The sequence below is a fragment of the Genypterus blacodes genome, unplaced genomic scaffold (genome assembly GCF_046128005.1).
Source record: "Genypterus blacodes isolate CSIRO-AG114 ecotype Tasmania unplaced genomic scaffold, CSIRO-AGI_Gbla_v1 ptg000061l_1, whole genome shotgun sequence".
NCBI lineage: Eukaryota > Metazoa > Chordata > Actinopteri > Ophidiiformes > Ophidiidae > Genypterus > Genypterus blacodes.
In genome coordinates, this window is record NW_027466873.1 from 1,526,132 (window position 1) to 1,543,707 (window position 17,576).

Here is a 17,576-nt window from a genome sequence, read left to right on the forward strand (position 1 = left end):
ATTTAAACAGAACAATGCAAAACAGTGCATGAATACATGCTCAAATAATAGATCATAACAAATGGAAGCATATTGTAGAAAAAGAGGAAGTTCTGAATCCCGATAACAGTAAGTACACACACACACAAACTGAAGCACAGGATCTCCCTGCCATGCATGGGAGATTTAAACATTTCCCATCTTGACCAGCAGGGGGCAGTAAAGACCAGCACGTTGCTTTATTTTGGCGGACATGACTAGAAGAGGACACTGATACTGAACATTAGTAGTACTGATACTGATAGTGCTGTTGTTTGGTGAACGCTGTTGGTGATCATTTATGTGCTTTATTTTAACTTTTAAATGATAAACTAGGTCTTCACATAATGTCCATGGTGTGGTGGTGTAGCATGATAGCACAAAAACACAACATATCATCGCATAGCAGGTCAACTGGTGTTTCATGGATGAAAACATTTAGTGTAATTTGTTTCTGGTAACAGCCTTACAAACTCAAAATCTCACTACGTTTTGATCCAAGCTGTGCTGACAGAATGAAAGTCACAGGAACACACACCATGTCTTTCAAATGCTGCACAAAATCTAAACATCACTTTGTTGTTGCAATTGATTTAGCATGAACTGATCATGAAGCATTTGTGGCAGTTGACCTAATCAGTGCAATCACATTTGTATTAGATTGAGTGCTGGATGCAAATTTGACTTAAAAAAAACAACAACTCTGTATGTGCTATCAATCATATCTCACAGTTGACTGAAATTACAAACGTCAGTTGTTCCAAACACCTGTTTAACAACATTCACATCAACGACAAAGATCTTCACATCATAACACGCGTGCACTCATGCACACAGGCAGAACGCACAACAAATGAGACAATTGTTTCAAAGTGATTTTCCTTTGCTTCTTTGATGTTCTGCACTGTGTTTATGCTTAGATTGACAAGATGAGACAAGTACATATTACCTTGACAACCATTCCCTAGAGGCAAGACATACGGTATGACTGCTGTGTTTGTGCGTGTGTGTACGTGAGCATAATACATCCGTCATTACAAACATAAATACAAGTGGACAAGCAAGAGAGGAGAGTAACATGTGATGTGATTCACTCTGCCAGTATATAATGGGGGGGAAAAGATGGAAATCTGACAGAAGCTTTCCAAGTTAACACACTAGGTCACCTGCTCAGAACCATCCAACCCTTTTTCTACACCACCTCCTGCATCCTCCACTCCTCCCTGGGTTCCATCACCCGTCCTCTCGAAGCCGGAGCACACATCACACGAGAGAGAGAGGATGTATTAAATCTGAGATCTTTCCACTTGAGTAAGATTCAGGAAATTGTCTGCATGCCCTGTGGGAAGTAAATGCAGATGGAGGGATGGATAGATGGAAAAAGGGAGGGATGGATTGAGGGAGAAAATGAATGGAAAGGAAGAGGTAGGAATTTGGGTGGGCGAGAGGGAGAGATGGATGGATCGGCGGTGGTATGGAGGGCCAAAGATGGAGGGAGGGAGGGAGTGAGCGATGGGTGGAAAAGGGAGTAGGGAGATGTGGGAGAGGAGATGGGTGAGCTGTCTGTTTCAGGATAAATCAGAGAGGCAGCGCAGTGAGGAGGTCTATATTATACACACACACACACACACACACACACACACACACACACACACACAAACAGATGTGTGTGCACATTCACGCTTGAACTCACACGCATGCAAACACACACAAACACAAATTCACTCAGTCACACTGGCACACGCAGCCCTGCGGCGAGGTGGAAAAAGGCCACGGCTGATTGGGTGCTACAGGGCGATTTTGCCCCAAGTGGCGGAGCAATGCATGTTGGGATGTTTGGAAATGAATGCAGTCATCCATGAAGGCATGAGGTAGGTCACCCCATCTTTCTCTCTCCCATCCTTCCCTTTTAACTCCCTTCTTCCTCCCTCCTCTCACATCACTCCTGTATTGCTTTTATCCCGTCACACTTCTCAAGTGTCTGTTTTTCAGACGTGACTCGACCTTCCACACATCGCCCACAGGCATTCTCACCGACACACTTTTCAAAATCTGCCCTTCTCCTCCTTTTTCCTTTTTACTCCACCTCTCACACAGATTGTGTGTTCCCTCTGAATATTAAGTATAGCTCCCATAACTCCTTTTCTTTCTCTCTCTCTCATTTTTTAACTATTTTCTCTGTTGTCCTCATTTCTTCCTGTGTGCAAATCTGACTTCCATCCATCTGACTCCCTTTTCTTTTTCCCCAACTTTTCTCTCTCCCTCCCTCCTTCCCTCCCTCCCTCCCTCCTGCTCTCCCCCCTCCTTCTTTCTCTCTCTCTCTCCCTCCCTCCCTGTCTCTCTCCCTCCCTCCCTCCCTCCCTCCTTCCCCCTCTCTCTCTCTCTCTCTCTCTCTCTCTGTGTCTCTTCATCCCTGCAGTGTTATGTGCTAACAGAATCATTTGTCGTGCTTGATGTCTCTGACAGTTCTAATCCTTCTAAATGGCCACCACATGCCTCTGCTAATCAGCCCTTTGGCTACACGTACACAAACCACACACGCTTCTGATCGCACCTCACACACACACAAACACACACAATGGAAAGGCATGTGTTCCCATAAAATGATATGCTTCCATCTGCCTTTCCTTTTTACTCTGTATACCCAAATCATACTAACTAATATGTAAGGTACGTAATCTACAGGTGAATCCCCTTTACTGCAGGTGCTGCCATTGGGAATTCTAAAGATCCAGAGGTAAACAAAGCACTGTAGCTCAAGACTTTAAGAGTGCATTATTGCATTGTAAACGTCACATTGCATACATTTGTTTTTGAATAGGAATGCACGTGTGTTACTTTGCTTATCTCATTTGCTTGGCCTGATGTGTGTCACAATACTGTAAGCGTGCTTGTATTTCCATTTGTCTCCATATACACACAGTTTTGACTCTGTGCAAATGTCAGTGTGCATAATGAGCTGTTTTTGTGCTTGTGTGTGTGTGTTTGTGTGTGTGTCTGTGTGTGTGTGTGTTGGAGCTAGTGACTCAGTATTCATAATATCCATGAAAACATGACAAGCATCATTAACATGTTACTCAGATTTGACACAGAATGAATACAAACAGATGAATGTGTTCTCTCTGTCATTCCCTCACACACACACACACGCACACACGCACACACACACACTTATCACTCTGATGTAACCCTCGGGCTCAGTGTTTATGTGTGTGTAGGTGTGTGTTATTGCACGTTTGCATGACTGTGTGTGAGAGCTCTCTGTGTTCAGTGGAATCCTGTAAATCCGCGATAGGAAACAGGAGTCAGAGTCACCGGGGGTTTAGAGCTTTGTATTGCTCTGCTGCAAGGTGGTTTCCCCCTGAGAAAAGCCTCAACACGAGAGAGACACCGGTGAGAAACAAAAGATGAAAAACACAGAGAACAAGAGGAGAGCAGAGGGAGAGAAGAGATCTGTCCCAGGGGAGAGAAAAACAGACAAAGCTGCAGGATGAGGGAGAAGAAAGACGGGACGGAAAGGAAACGGCAGGAGACAGAGGGAGAGGCAAATAAACGGCAGCGAGGAGGGCAGGGGACTGATGGAGAGCGGAAGAAAAGGAGTGAACACCAGGAGGAGAGGAAGACGAGATGGAAAGGTGCAGCCGTGGAAAGTTTGAAGCAAGGTGTGACAGAGTGAAGAGGAGTAATGGTGACTTTTGGTTTTACAAAGGGAGAGAGAGAGAGAAAGGAGGAGGAGGAGAAGATAAATATTTACATCGCACACATATGTACAGAATATGTTCATCCAAAACACACATTCCCATGGCTGAACGCACACAAACGCTCAACTTACAATACACACTCTCCATTTAGGACTCACACTGTCACATGTTTCTAGTGTAAGTACTGTATGTGCACTGTATCTTCATCATCATCATCATCATCACCGTCAAAATAAGTTGAATATATCTTTATGTTTTTAAATGAATCCTTTTCTTATGGAATTTGATTATTAAATTATTTGGTATTGGTCATGAATGTTTTCTTGTAGGTTACATTGTGTTGTTGTTGTGTTTTATTTTCCTGTTTCATTCTCCTGCAGACGAGTTTCCCCTCATGGGACGGCGTCTGAAAGATCAAAACAATGAAAGCAAAGTCCTCACAGGTTTTTGTATTGACGTGACAGCTGCTTTTGAATGAAAAACATTCAAAAATCTCCAGACCGTAGCGTTGGTTTGAAAACGGTGGGCAGGAAAGAACACACAATTTGTAGTAAATGGAGTAAAATGTGCAAAAACACCAGAATGATCCTTTGAGCTCAGTACATGTTATTTCCACAGTGAGGTCAAAGTCAGAGTCAAGTGAAGGGAAATTGTCTGTGAATTGGTGTGTGTGTGTGCGTGTGTGTGTGTCACCATTAACCCATCACATATGGAAAGCAAACGTGTGACCACACACACCGTGAGCCCCTCTGTGAGTCAGATAGCTTGCGGAGATCAAACACTGGTGCCGTCATATGGTTTGAATTAGTCAGTCTTCGTGTTTCATCATAAAACTTCAATAAAGCTGGACTCACACACTCTCACACACTCACACACCACACACACACACACACACACACGCACACTCAGATTCACTCAACCACTCATGGGCACACATACTCATGTCAGGGTGTTTGGTTTATGTGAGAAATGTTTGTTATGATGTGTGTCACATGATGAGGGTGTTGTGTGTGTCTGTATATATAGTTTGGAATGGTAGTGTGGTTATGTGTGTGCGTGCGCGCGTGTGTGTGTGTGTGGTTGTGGTACAGAACATTTTTTCCTAAACCACTGACCCATAAGCTATGAGAGGTTGTGGGCTAATGGGCCCACCCACAATCAGGAAACAGACACACACACATACACAGACGTGTGCGCAAACACACACACGCACACACACATACACACACACACACACACATACACACACACACACCTGTATGAACATACGCCTTGACGTTTTGGTAGAAAGTGTACAAAGAGGCATTATTGAGTAGACGTTGCACACAAGAGCTCAAAAGCTCAAACTCATGCTGATGTATTGCTCCAGCGCTGCTTGTGTTTGTGCAATAACAAAACGGTTGATGAAGAAGCTCTTCCTCTTGTTCATGACCGTGTAGAAAACATCTTGCAGTATAATAATAATAATAAACCACAGCCTAAAAATACCACAGAACTCCGCTTGAAGTGTCTGGATGGACTTTACTGACGGATGATGACGGCTTTCACTACATAAAAGTTTGCCAGCTGGAACGTCAAACTCTAAGAGGCTCCAAAGCTTCACTCCACAGACGCTTGTAATTTTCAGATCAGGATTTGTCAGCTTCAGGATTATGATTTCTGTCAGCTGCTTTGACACATGGTTGTCTGAGCATCAGCTTTGTTCCTGGAAGGCTTTTACTTGTGGAAAAGAAATTGCTCTGATGTCACATGCATCATTGCTAACCATCCGACCATCTAACCTCCCTAAAGTGCTCTCAGCTATCAGGATTGTGGGCTGAGAATTGTGGGTTTTACCGCTCGCCAATGTCAAAGCATTTCTAAAAAACTGTCATGCATCTGTTCATGTGAGTCCAGGATAAAGGAAAGAAGTCGACATTAAAGGGAACAAAAGCCATTAGCATGTTGTCACGCTACCTCGCAGCCTTCAGTTTGTCTGCCTTTGATTGGGCCGTAACTCCCGCAGGACTGTTTAACACTAACACTCACACATACACACACACAGGCAGAAACCCAATGAGCACTAAATGCGTTAGCAATGTTTGCTGCTGTTCTCTTCCACTGTGCTGCTTTGTTCTCAATGCTGAAATCTCCTTTTAGTTACCACAAGTCAATAGTCTCTCTCTCTCTCTCTCTCTCTCTCTCTCTCTCTCTCTCTCTCTTGCACACACACACACACACACACACACACACACAAGCTTAACACTGTACAGCTACTGCGCCAGATGTTGCATTGGTGGATGATCAAGCAGCAGCAAGGCACAAATAATACCAGTGTGTGTGTGTATTATACATTTGGCCTGCATGCATGTGAGCTTTATTTCGTCTTACTTCTGCTGGGACTCAGTTGTCTTGCATTCGTTTCCTGGCCCATAATTCTCACCAACAAAGACTTATTCCCGACTCTTACCACAGCAGTAACTGTAACCAGCCCTTTCTCAAAGCTCACTTTACTTATCTTACTCTCAAAGGGATGAAAACACACATCCGGGGGTCAAATTTGCAGCAACCGTCGGGGTCTAAGGACGCACACGGATCCAAAAACCTGGAACAAATCAGGAACAAGACTTGGGTTCAATTCATAGCAGCTTTATCAGCAATTTCATGGTCTGAGCTTTATGTGTGTAACCCTTTAATCAAAACTCAACCATACAATATAAACCATAACTGTGAATCCAAGGAAAGTAGCAGCAACTTTTTCACTTTACAGTTGCCACAGGTAGTACAAATATTTGAGAGCAGTTGGTGGTGTTTGTTTTGTGAAACACTAGCCTGGATCATGAACAAATATGCATAAATACGCACACACACACACACACACACACACGCACGCACACACACACACACACACACACACACACACACACACACACACACACACACACACATTGACATTGGCATTGACATTGGCATTGACTAAGATAGTGTGATACTTGTCTCAGTTTACTACATCTGAGCTGCGGGATCTTTAGATCGGAGGCATAATGTTTTCACAGTGTATTGCAACACTTTTCCAGGCGTCTATCGTCAATACACAAACTCTGCAGGTGTCCAGGATGGATGGAACATGATCACAGTATGTACAGCAGATCACCTGTTTGCTATTATCTGCTATTATATCGCAGAAGCGACTGAACCGTAAATAGAGAGGATGCACATGTGTGTTTACCAGGAAAATAATAGGAAACATTTGAACTTGCTTGTTAAAGTTGTTGTTGCGTCTTGTCTTGCCTCTTCTTTTTGGCCCTTCTGGCACCTGAGCTGCATGTTCCTGATCCATTCTCTACACAAACAAGGCCGATTTGCAAACCCACTGTGTTTGCCTTGTGTCAGTGTAGTGCATATCGGGTAACAGTTTGCTTTGTCATTTTTGACACGCAGTCCGTTGAACACACCAAGTGACTCAGCCACTTATCTGGTAAACAATGACTTTTCTCAAAATGGTCCGAGGTGGGTTTCTGTGTAAATCTGATTGTATAGATTGGGACAGACAGGAAGTGCTCGTGGATGTGGCACATGCACAAACTGCCATTCGCACAAACTGCATGTAACTGTAACTGTAACAATCGTATTTTAGGGTTCAAAATACAAATGTGGTTTGTAGTTTTGTGCTGAAACTACTTTGGTGCTCCCTGCATTTCGCCCTCAGCTACCGAGAACAATAGGCGTGCTTGTTGACAGTCGCCTCTGATGCTCTCTATCGCTGTGACAGCAGCATTTGCAGCAGAAAATAACAAGCTGTCAGTAACTGATCAGTAACAGCATAAATACTGAGAATCTTTGTGGTCTTGTAATGTCACACTGATAACACAGCGTGAATAATCACTGTCCAGCATTAATAATTTCCTTTTTCCACGAGTCCCTCCACTGCGGTTGCATTCATCTCATGGCGCAGATGCTGTCCTATTATTCGCGAAGAAACATCCCGCATTTCATTTGCTTCTCTCAATGTGCTAGATCTGATTGCTTTCCTATATCACTTGAAGCTCGGTCGTGCAAAAGGATTTTTCCTGCAGATTGTAAGCCCGTCTGGACCGCCTGTGCCGATCCCTTAGATCACAAAGATCAGAAATGTGCCCTGCAGAAGACTCTGTGTCTGCCGGATGCTTACTTGTTTGTTGACATAAAACAAACAAGCCCTGAAAATGAACACACTGATACAATAACAAACATGTGAGTAGATGGTGCAGATGTGACTCGGTTAGGAATGATGGAGACGCAGGTTATTCTCATTTTTGGGGTTTTTCTCCAACGTGTAATGGACTTTATTCTGATTTAAATCGGAATACACAACCGTGGATCGGACTACTCCAGGGTTGTAAATCAAACTTGTAGCAAAACTGTCAGTTCCCTTTCAAACAACTTCAACGCTGTTACTGCGAATACCCAACATGCTCGTCATCTAACAGGCCTGGTTTAATAAGGGTTCAAATTTGGACTGCGGTTTTCCATTCCAACCCGCAAAGCCCCCTTCATCTCTTTCCTTCCCACTTGTCTGCCCCCCACCTCTCTCTCGCTCTCTCTCTCTCTCACTCTCTCACACACTCACACACACCACATTATAGAGCAGTATAATCCCGACATGCTGTTAATTCAAAACAACCGTCACCAATATCCTACTGGAGTGAGACGATGTCCTGGAGAGGGGGTGTGACTGAAAGATAAATGGTCTGAAGTTGTGTTTGCACTTGTCACCTCACCTTTGACCTACATCGTCTATCAGCCGACTTACCTCCATCCCCGCCGCCTTCATCATGTGACCGTCTTCATGCCTCATAACTGGCCCACTTGCGTTGACCTTGTTAAAGCTACCCCAGGCTGCGTAAATGGCGTTCCTGTATTGGCCGATCGGGGGCCTAATGCTCATAGTGGCATTAGTGCCGGCCTGCATTAACACCATAGATCCCGGCGCAGTAATGACGAGCCATTACACGTAACCTTAACGCTAAGCTGCCGTAATCAATTTAGCAACGATCTGAGAGGTGGCATCTAACCTGGGAAGGGTAAAGTGGATAGAGAGGTCAAAGGGAAGAGTTGCTACTGTATCTCACTGGTTAGTAAAGGCCTTAATCCTATGTCAGTGTGAGAAGTGTGGTTTCATAATGACAGGCTTTATGTAAGGTGAAACCCAGTCACGACCTGGGTTCAGTCAAGACATCTCAACTCAAAGACACAACAGAACCAAGAAAGGAAAATACAAATAGAATAGTTTATACCTTCTTAGGGGCCAGGTTATGACGGTTATGGTTTGGGGGTAAACCTGGTATCATCATTCTAAGAACAAAGGTGGGAAAAAAACGCCTCCTCTCCAGGAAATGATGAGGGTGAGGCTGTACCACATGAGTCACCATCCCCATTTCATCTAAAACAAACGGCAACTTAAGTACGAACACACGTTTCCTGTGTGAACCTGTGAGGCTTGCTCAAGGACACTTAAGCAGGTTGGATACCTGTGTCATCAGGGCACCACCTGCAGAGTATTTATGTTCAAAACCACGCACTGCTACAACTGAAATGTCCTCGGGGTATGCAAGAGGTTGATTAGAGGTTGCAATGGTGTGTGTGCGTGTGTGAGTGGGTGAGTGTGTGTGTGTGGGAGGCTAGTTCTATCTTTATCTGCTCTCTCAGCGTGTTGGGCTCAGTTGTGGTTTAACAGTATTGGCGCTTACTTAAATGGTCGCAACAGCCTTGTTGTCTAAATCTCTTGGATTAGCATGACAGCAGTGTGGAGCCCCCATGCACAAGCACACTGGCACACACTGGCACACACTGGCACACACTGACACACACATTCACATGAACCCTGCCATTTGCATTTCCATGGACACACAAATCATTGTCACACAAACTGTATGTAAATTATTGAGGCAAGCAGACAAATGTCAGAGTATTTTACAGAGAGGCTCGTATGCTGGTAACTCAACTGCACACATGGTACACACACACACACACACACACACACACACACACACACACACACACACACACACACACACACAAACGCACGCACACACACACACACACACACACACACACACACACACACACACACACGCACACACACACACACACGTAAACACTTGTATTTGCATTCCCATGACCATATCAAGCCTTTGATTATCAACAGTGGTGGGTATTTCCCTCAAGCCTGTTTGCATGGCTGTTAAACAAACTGGATGTTGGTGTATCTAGGGAGCTATCTTTGTTCCTTCTTCACACAAAGGCCCAGTCATGAATAAATAGCTCACATCCCCAGATAATTGTCTGATAGCGCTCTGTAGGAAAACAAGAAAACACACACACCTGATGACCATGAATACACTCTGTAAACCCTCTTCCTGACACACGCACAAACAGACACGGTTGCGTAAACAGCATACTGTATGTAAATACGCAGGGCAGACATAATGAACTATCAGGGCCACGTATGATCATACTCAGCACATTCAATACACAGAGAGAGAGAGAGAGAGAGAGAGAGAGAGAGAGAGAGAGAACAAAGAGAATGCATTTTAAAAAACAGTATTGCCTCAAATTCAGAGGCGGTAGAAGCAGATCAACTTTATTCTTCATCCTACCGCTGACATAAAAGACTTGATGTTTTTGTGGCTGCTTTCTGTTTTATCCTTGTTAAGGTGAGTAGGAAAACTAGAGGAGTGTACTTCAAAAAGAATAGGTACATCAAACACACGGATCAAAAAGACAGTTCAAAATACCCCCTGGTACAAAGTTTGACTCTCTCTATTCCTGCTGTAGGCTTTGAACATCCCCGCCGCTGCAAAATCATGAGATGCTACGTAGAATAACATTAACGGAACATGGACTGGTATGATCTGACAAAGCCGTCAAAGAATGTTTGGCCAACAGACTAAAGAAGGGCCTTGGCTTTTTGATCTCACATGTTCTTGTGATCATGTGTGTCTCTGGTGTTACACAACATAGTGTTTGACATGTGGTGCAGTATTTTCCTCATAATATCTTAACAGTATAATGAGCGTGCATATTTCAGTTGGTGCGATTAACTGCGCTAATTTGTTGCACTTCCGCTGCTCAGTTGCCCACACACACACACAAACACACACACACACGAATGGTGATGTTTAGATCTACATCTATGTTTGGGCTTTATCTGGATCACAGACCTATGAAATCCCCCTTGGTGTCTTGGTGATGGTTCATATAAGTTCAGATAAGATACAGTCACAGCTAAATGTCAACATTTTGTTACGGCACCATGATCACATCACTGTTACAAATTCACAGCATGTCTACATTTTAAATGCAGTCATACAATTATACACGGTCACAGCATGTTTAGATTCTGTCTCAGGGTCACAGTGTGCGCTTCTTTAGAATCAAGCAGGACAGATGTGACCAACTGTGATCATACTACTTAGTGCCTGAATCTTACACGCTGACTAAATTAAAAATCAATTTTTCTGTGAGTAAAGTGATTTGTAATGTTTTATCCTCTTGCTTTTCCCATACTCGTCTTTGAAAAGTGTGGCCTTTATAGCTTGATTAGCTCTGCCTCTTGCTTAAACCATCTGCTGTAGATCATGACTTTGACTGCTGCTACACATGTTAGGACACACAGAGTAACCGCCAAAACCTCTTAAACACACATCTGCACAGTTCTAAACTCTTTATTTTCTACCAACAGTATCTGCACTGGTTTGGCTTGTTGTTTTTGTGATCAGAGACACAGACGGACGTCCTGGTGGCTCAGAGCCAACGTACACAGCACACACTCTGTGGGCTTGCAACTGCCTCATTGCTTTCATTGCATGTCACCCCCATCGTTCTTATTTGACTTCCTTCAGATGGCAAAACCATAAAAATAAAATAAAAGGGACGAAGATCAGAGTGTATTGGTGAAGAACAGAGCGGAGGAGGCTGGAGCAATATATAATATAACAAAGCTGGATAAAACAGAAGAAAACAAAGCAGAGGGGAGCAGGTCTGTCTGGCAGACTGAAGCCCATCTGGACCTGATCTTCTCCGCAGCACCGCAGCTCTGCTCCACATGCTGCCTTTGATATGACTCCACTCACAGCTGGACTTGATAAAACTTGAGGTTTTGTGGTCCATACATCTGTGTGTGTGTGTGTGTGTGTGTGTGTATGCAGAAGTGCCTGTCTATACGTGTGTTTTTATGCATTTGTGAGATTTAGTGTGTGCGTGTTCGCCTCACACTGTGTCACTTCCACATTGTCTAGTTGTGGGCCCCCAGCACACATACACACACACACACACACACACACACACACACACACACACACACACACACACACACACACACACACACACACACACACACACACACACACACGCACACACACAGATGTACATGTTTTCCATTTAGGTTTTAATTTCCCCCTTCTCTTCTTTTCCTTTCGACTGTTTAAACAGCCGGCAAGCTGCCTGTAAAAGCCCTGATCTGTTAACATGATAGGCCGCCTGGTGCTAGGCTGTTTAATGCAGAGTCATAAATTATACATGAACTCAACTCTGAATACACTTCACACTGAGGCTTCAGGTTAAAAAAAAAAGTAAAAACCAAAAATCATTTTTATTCTGTATATGCCTCCGACCAGGACAGAACATGTCAATTTAAACTAAAATAAGTGTGGCGTTGGTTTACTTTCCCTCAAATCACCTATACTATATGAAATAGTCAGCTTTAAAAGTAAAATGTATGGAAACATATAGAAAATCTGTATGTCATATATATATTTAGATGTGCTGTGTATGAGAATGTGGGATGCCATATGTTCTCCACTGAAAATGGAACATACTGTAGATTGACATATGACATATACTGTAGGTCCATATCTATGCAAAACATATGAATCCTTAAATGATACTCGTATACGTTTAGCATATACAGTATGTAAGTCATATATACATGTTTTTGCATATACAGTAGGTGACATACTGCAGATTACTTGCACAAGTGCAGGAAATAGACGTTATATACATCTTTGCGAGCTTTATATATGATTTCATAAGTGATATACACAATGTATATACATGTATATATATGTAATATGGCCCAATTGCAGCCTCTGCTATTGGGCCGTATGCTTACATATTAGATAATTACATGTAAAATGTACTTTTCTTGCATTTTAAGTCAAATGCTTTTGCCTTTTCCTTCTTGGAACGATGTCTTGGTAATGTTTGCTCAATGATGCAGCAGTATTAGTGCAGATACATTCCCACCAATGCTATCGTTGTAGATTATGTGTTAAAATAAGTACAGACACTTGCCATGTTTGTTATCAAACCAGCACACAATCTATTAAACTGTCATGTTAAGCATGTGTTCCTCTCTAACACATTTTCACACTGATATACAGTATATGCTGGAGTGGAATGCAATTTAAATGCTGATTTGTGACTTTAATTTGACCCTTGAGCAAAAAAAAAACGAAAACGAAATTGGGGTTTAATTAGCCTGCGGTCAACTCTCACTCTATGGTGCAAAGATTATGCCCAGTTGATAATAAGCATCGTTAAGAGGAGGAAATGCTTCAGCACCCCCGGATTCAAGCAGGTTCGGGAAAATGTAATGTATCAAAAATTCCAAGTGTTCCGTCTGAGCGGCCTTCATCTGGGTTTTCAAAATGTACAACAATGAGCTGTGTGAAACAGAGCGAAAGCACAGAGGTGCTCCAGATCAATAGCTTTGTGTTCATACATATTTTATGGTATTTGATCATCTTGGAGCGCTTAGTGAAAATTCAACCAAAAACCAGATACACGTGTTACCTTCATCCTCCATGACAGATGAATTGTGTGCCGTGATTCACACTATCCCTCCCCAGGCTTGAAACCAGAGAGTCTAGACTGTGAGGATGATGTCACAGAGATCACCGCTGAGCACAGGAGCCTCTGTGGAACAACTACATCTACAACTCATCAACCACGTGCTTTTTCATGAGCTCAATGATTTGCCTTAATTTATTATCTATGAAAAGTGAAGTAATAATGCCTCCACGGATAGGTGCCGATGCCTGTGATGTGAAAAGAATAGGTTGGATGTTATCCAAATGAGCACAGGGGATATTAGAACCAAACACATTAGGTAAATAAATTGAACTACATGGTCTGAGTCGCCACAAGTAGCAACGTGGTAATGTGCCATCATATTCAAATAACTGTAGCCACTTAGCAAGCCAACCCACAAGAGAAGGGTTGTATTTCTATATGAATATGAACATTAAAGTGACACACCCACATGACAGAAGTTTCCATGAAAGCAGTCCAAACTCTCAGAAGCTTGGCCACATGTGGAAACACACAAATTGCTGCGCTGCTCAAAAAGCGCAAGAATTTATTTTTCTCGAATAAATTGGTGTTTAAATAAGACGTGGCACACACCTGAAACAATGCTCAACAAAACCTCACGTCACGAAAGGTGGAAAGCCGTAATGTTGTGTTGTTTTTGTTGTGCACCCGTTGGCTATTGCTCCCGATCACATAAAAAATGCTTCAAGCCAAATGTGTTTTTAATTCATGTAACAATACATAAAGTAAGAAACCACTGCTTCTACATCGGCCACAGGACCATACAGCCACACACACTCAAGGAGCAGTGAAAGTCTTATTCCTCCTCCTTGTCATCTTCCCTGTTCATGTAGAAACTCTGCTGTGATTGGACGCCACAACACAGAATTTGGCACGAAGGGGCTCACGGTATTCAAATTATGCCCTTGGTTGTGCATTAAAAACAGGAGTCTAAACCAATCAAAAGTGCTCCATGGGACAGCTCAGCCAGAACCCTCACGCAAATCATCTGCTAGTGACACACACACACACACACACACTACCTCACCATCATGAATATACTCTTCACCCTGCCCCCTGAAACACACACACACACACACACACACACACACACACACACACACACACACACACACACACACACACACACACACGCACACACACACACGCGCACACACACACACACACACACACACACACACACAAACAGACACAACAACCTTACCTCACAAAATGTGCCTATACACACATTCAAACTGGGCACATATCAGCAAAACAAATATGTTTGCTTATAAGTTTGCACACACACAGACAAGCACACACCCAAACGCACACACAAACACACACACACACACACACACACCACCAACCCTCTTGTTGTGGTAAGTGGGACTAGAGTGGGATCACTCCATTTGTTGTCCCACACAAAGCTGCTTGTTCAGTCATTATCTGGGAGAGCCTCTTCTCTCCCCAACAGCCAAGATGACCTGGTCACAGCTGAAATAGCCACTTCTCTCTCATGTCACTCCTCTCTCTCTCTGTCTCTCTCTCTCTCACCAACCCTCGCTTACCCCTCCTTAGAAACAAAGCCTGACGATTTGTTTTAGCCACTAAAATCAGAAAGAAATAGGACATTTGCAAACCAAATGAGGCTTACATGGCAGCTTCTTGTCGCCCATCCAAAGCAGAGGATTATTGTGTGCTTTTCCACGCTAAACAAATGAATGAGAGGGAGGGGGGAGGGGGGGAGAAAGAGAGACAGAAAGGGAGGATGAGGGGATAGGCTATTTGTTAAGTAAATCAGGAGGCCAATAAGCCCAGGTACATTTACTTATCAGCCTGGTGACTGTACATGTCAAAGCACTACAGGACACACACACACACACACACACACACACACACACACACACACACACACACACACACACACACACACACACACACGGTACAAACCAAGACCTCCCAGAATGCACCTTTAATTCGAGCAGGTTGACGCCTTGAAGTCTTAATCCGATCATTTTAAGTATATTTTACCCACTGCACAGGCCTTAGCCTGAGTTTACAAAATGTGACGCCAACCTTAACAAAAGACTTGTTTTGAGTTTGTTCAGCATACCTTAATAAATAAACATGAACTCAATCTCCGCTATTAAAATGTTTTAAGAGGAGGATAAGGCCTAAGAACTGAAAACATCTCCATAAGAATAATAGTTTGTCTTCCCTTCAGCATAACAATGTCCCACTGTCGCAAAGGCATCAGTAAGAGGGACGACGACACAGTCAAATATCACACTCACATCAGACTGAAACCGTCATTTAATGTAATATTTGTGGTCTGATGATTTATTTTACAGGAATTCGGCACTGAGCGATGACTCATCAGCACATCACTAACTCATTATGCTCAGATGTGACAAACTGGCGCTCAGTGATGTGGAATTTGCAGGTCTTAGATTGAATATGAGGCTTTGATGTGAGTGAGGTTGCCAGATGGATGCTGTTGATGTGGAGTAAATATGGCCATTAGCGTGGCTGAAAGTCTGTACCGTATGTTGAGCGACGCCGCTGTATGTGTTTAGGACATGACAGGCAACAACTAAGGCATGAAAGATGTTAACTATACACACACATCTGTTCCCCTTACTCTTGGGATTGTCAGTAAAGGAGATTTTTTATAATTCCAAGTAAGAAAATGAGGAAAAGTGACACAAAATTGTCTTAATCAATCAATGTTGTTGTTGTCTGTTAATCATAATACGTTGGCACACTGGCATACTACTTCAACAAGTTGTGAAGTTTAGTCTGCTGCAAAAGATGATAATGACCCTCAGACTGACAAAAGGAGTGAACAGTGGACAGTGTTATTGTTTCAGACCAGTTAAAGTTACAGCACATAGCTACACATTGTGATTGGCTTATATTACAAAGCACTCAGATTGGTTCAGCTGAGGGAGGAAGGGGTGATATGAGGGTAAGGTCGCAACAAGTGTTTAAAGATACACAAGGACAAAATGGGATCACATACGTGCGCGCTCTCACACAAATATGTGGTTGCGCATGCACATCAGTGTGACTAACAGTACCACCCACAGAACTGCACCTGTGTGTGTTTATATGTGTGTGTGCCTTTGAATGTGTTCCCCGAGACCGCACAAAAGGTCACGGCTGGTCACAGTCAGGAGTCTCTCATATGGACCAGATCAGCCGCTGTGGAGGTCGGAGGCCACGGGGTTAGGGGTTGAGCCCTCTAAGCCAGTCACAGGTCAGCATTGGGCTGAGGGGCTTTCCATGTGAACTGAGTGGGGCTTAGACAGGATAAGAGGAACACAGTTGTTGGCAAACCGTAAGCCTGCTTTACGACCCACTTTCAAGAAACTGCCTCTCTGCCACTTCACCATTAATGACGTGGACTCTTTATCGCATCTTTTGTTGGTCAGCCTGTACGTTGCTCGGTGTGTTATCAGTTAATATGTGGTTATATGGGCCCTATGTGTGCTCATCACTTAAACATATCGCGTCGTTGGGTAATTGTTTCAAAAAAACAAAGGGGGAACACAACAAAGGTAGATCTGATTTTATCCTGAATGAATTATGGATATGACAACAACAAAGCTCTACAATTAAAACTGCAACAGCATATAATCAGTAAAATCAGCCAAGTACGACATTTTAAAGTAAATCAAGTGTGTCATCCATCGATCACATGCATCTCACCATAACAATGAAGGAACTGTAAGCAGAAAACATCGGAATCTGAATATAGGCAGGCTTTATGTATAATTACAACAAAATATGACATTGGGGTGCATGTAACTTTCAGACGATCCCTTGCAGGCAGCAATGATTTAGACAAGATTTGAGTGTATGCAACAACATATACTATAGTTTATATAGCGCCTATGGATGTTCCTGCAGCGATTATGCATGTCTAACCTTGCATTGATGAATTCTATAGGGAACATGCCCAACATCACCCTTACACTGTTCCATGGCTGTGTGATCACCTCGGGCTTGCGATGGATCAAT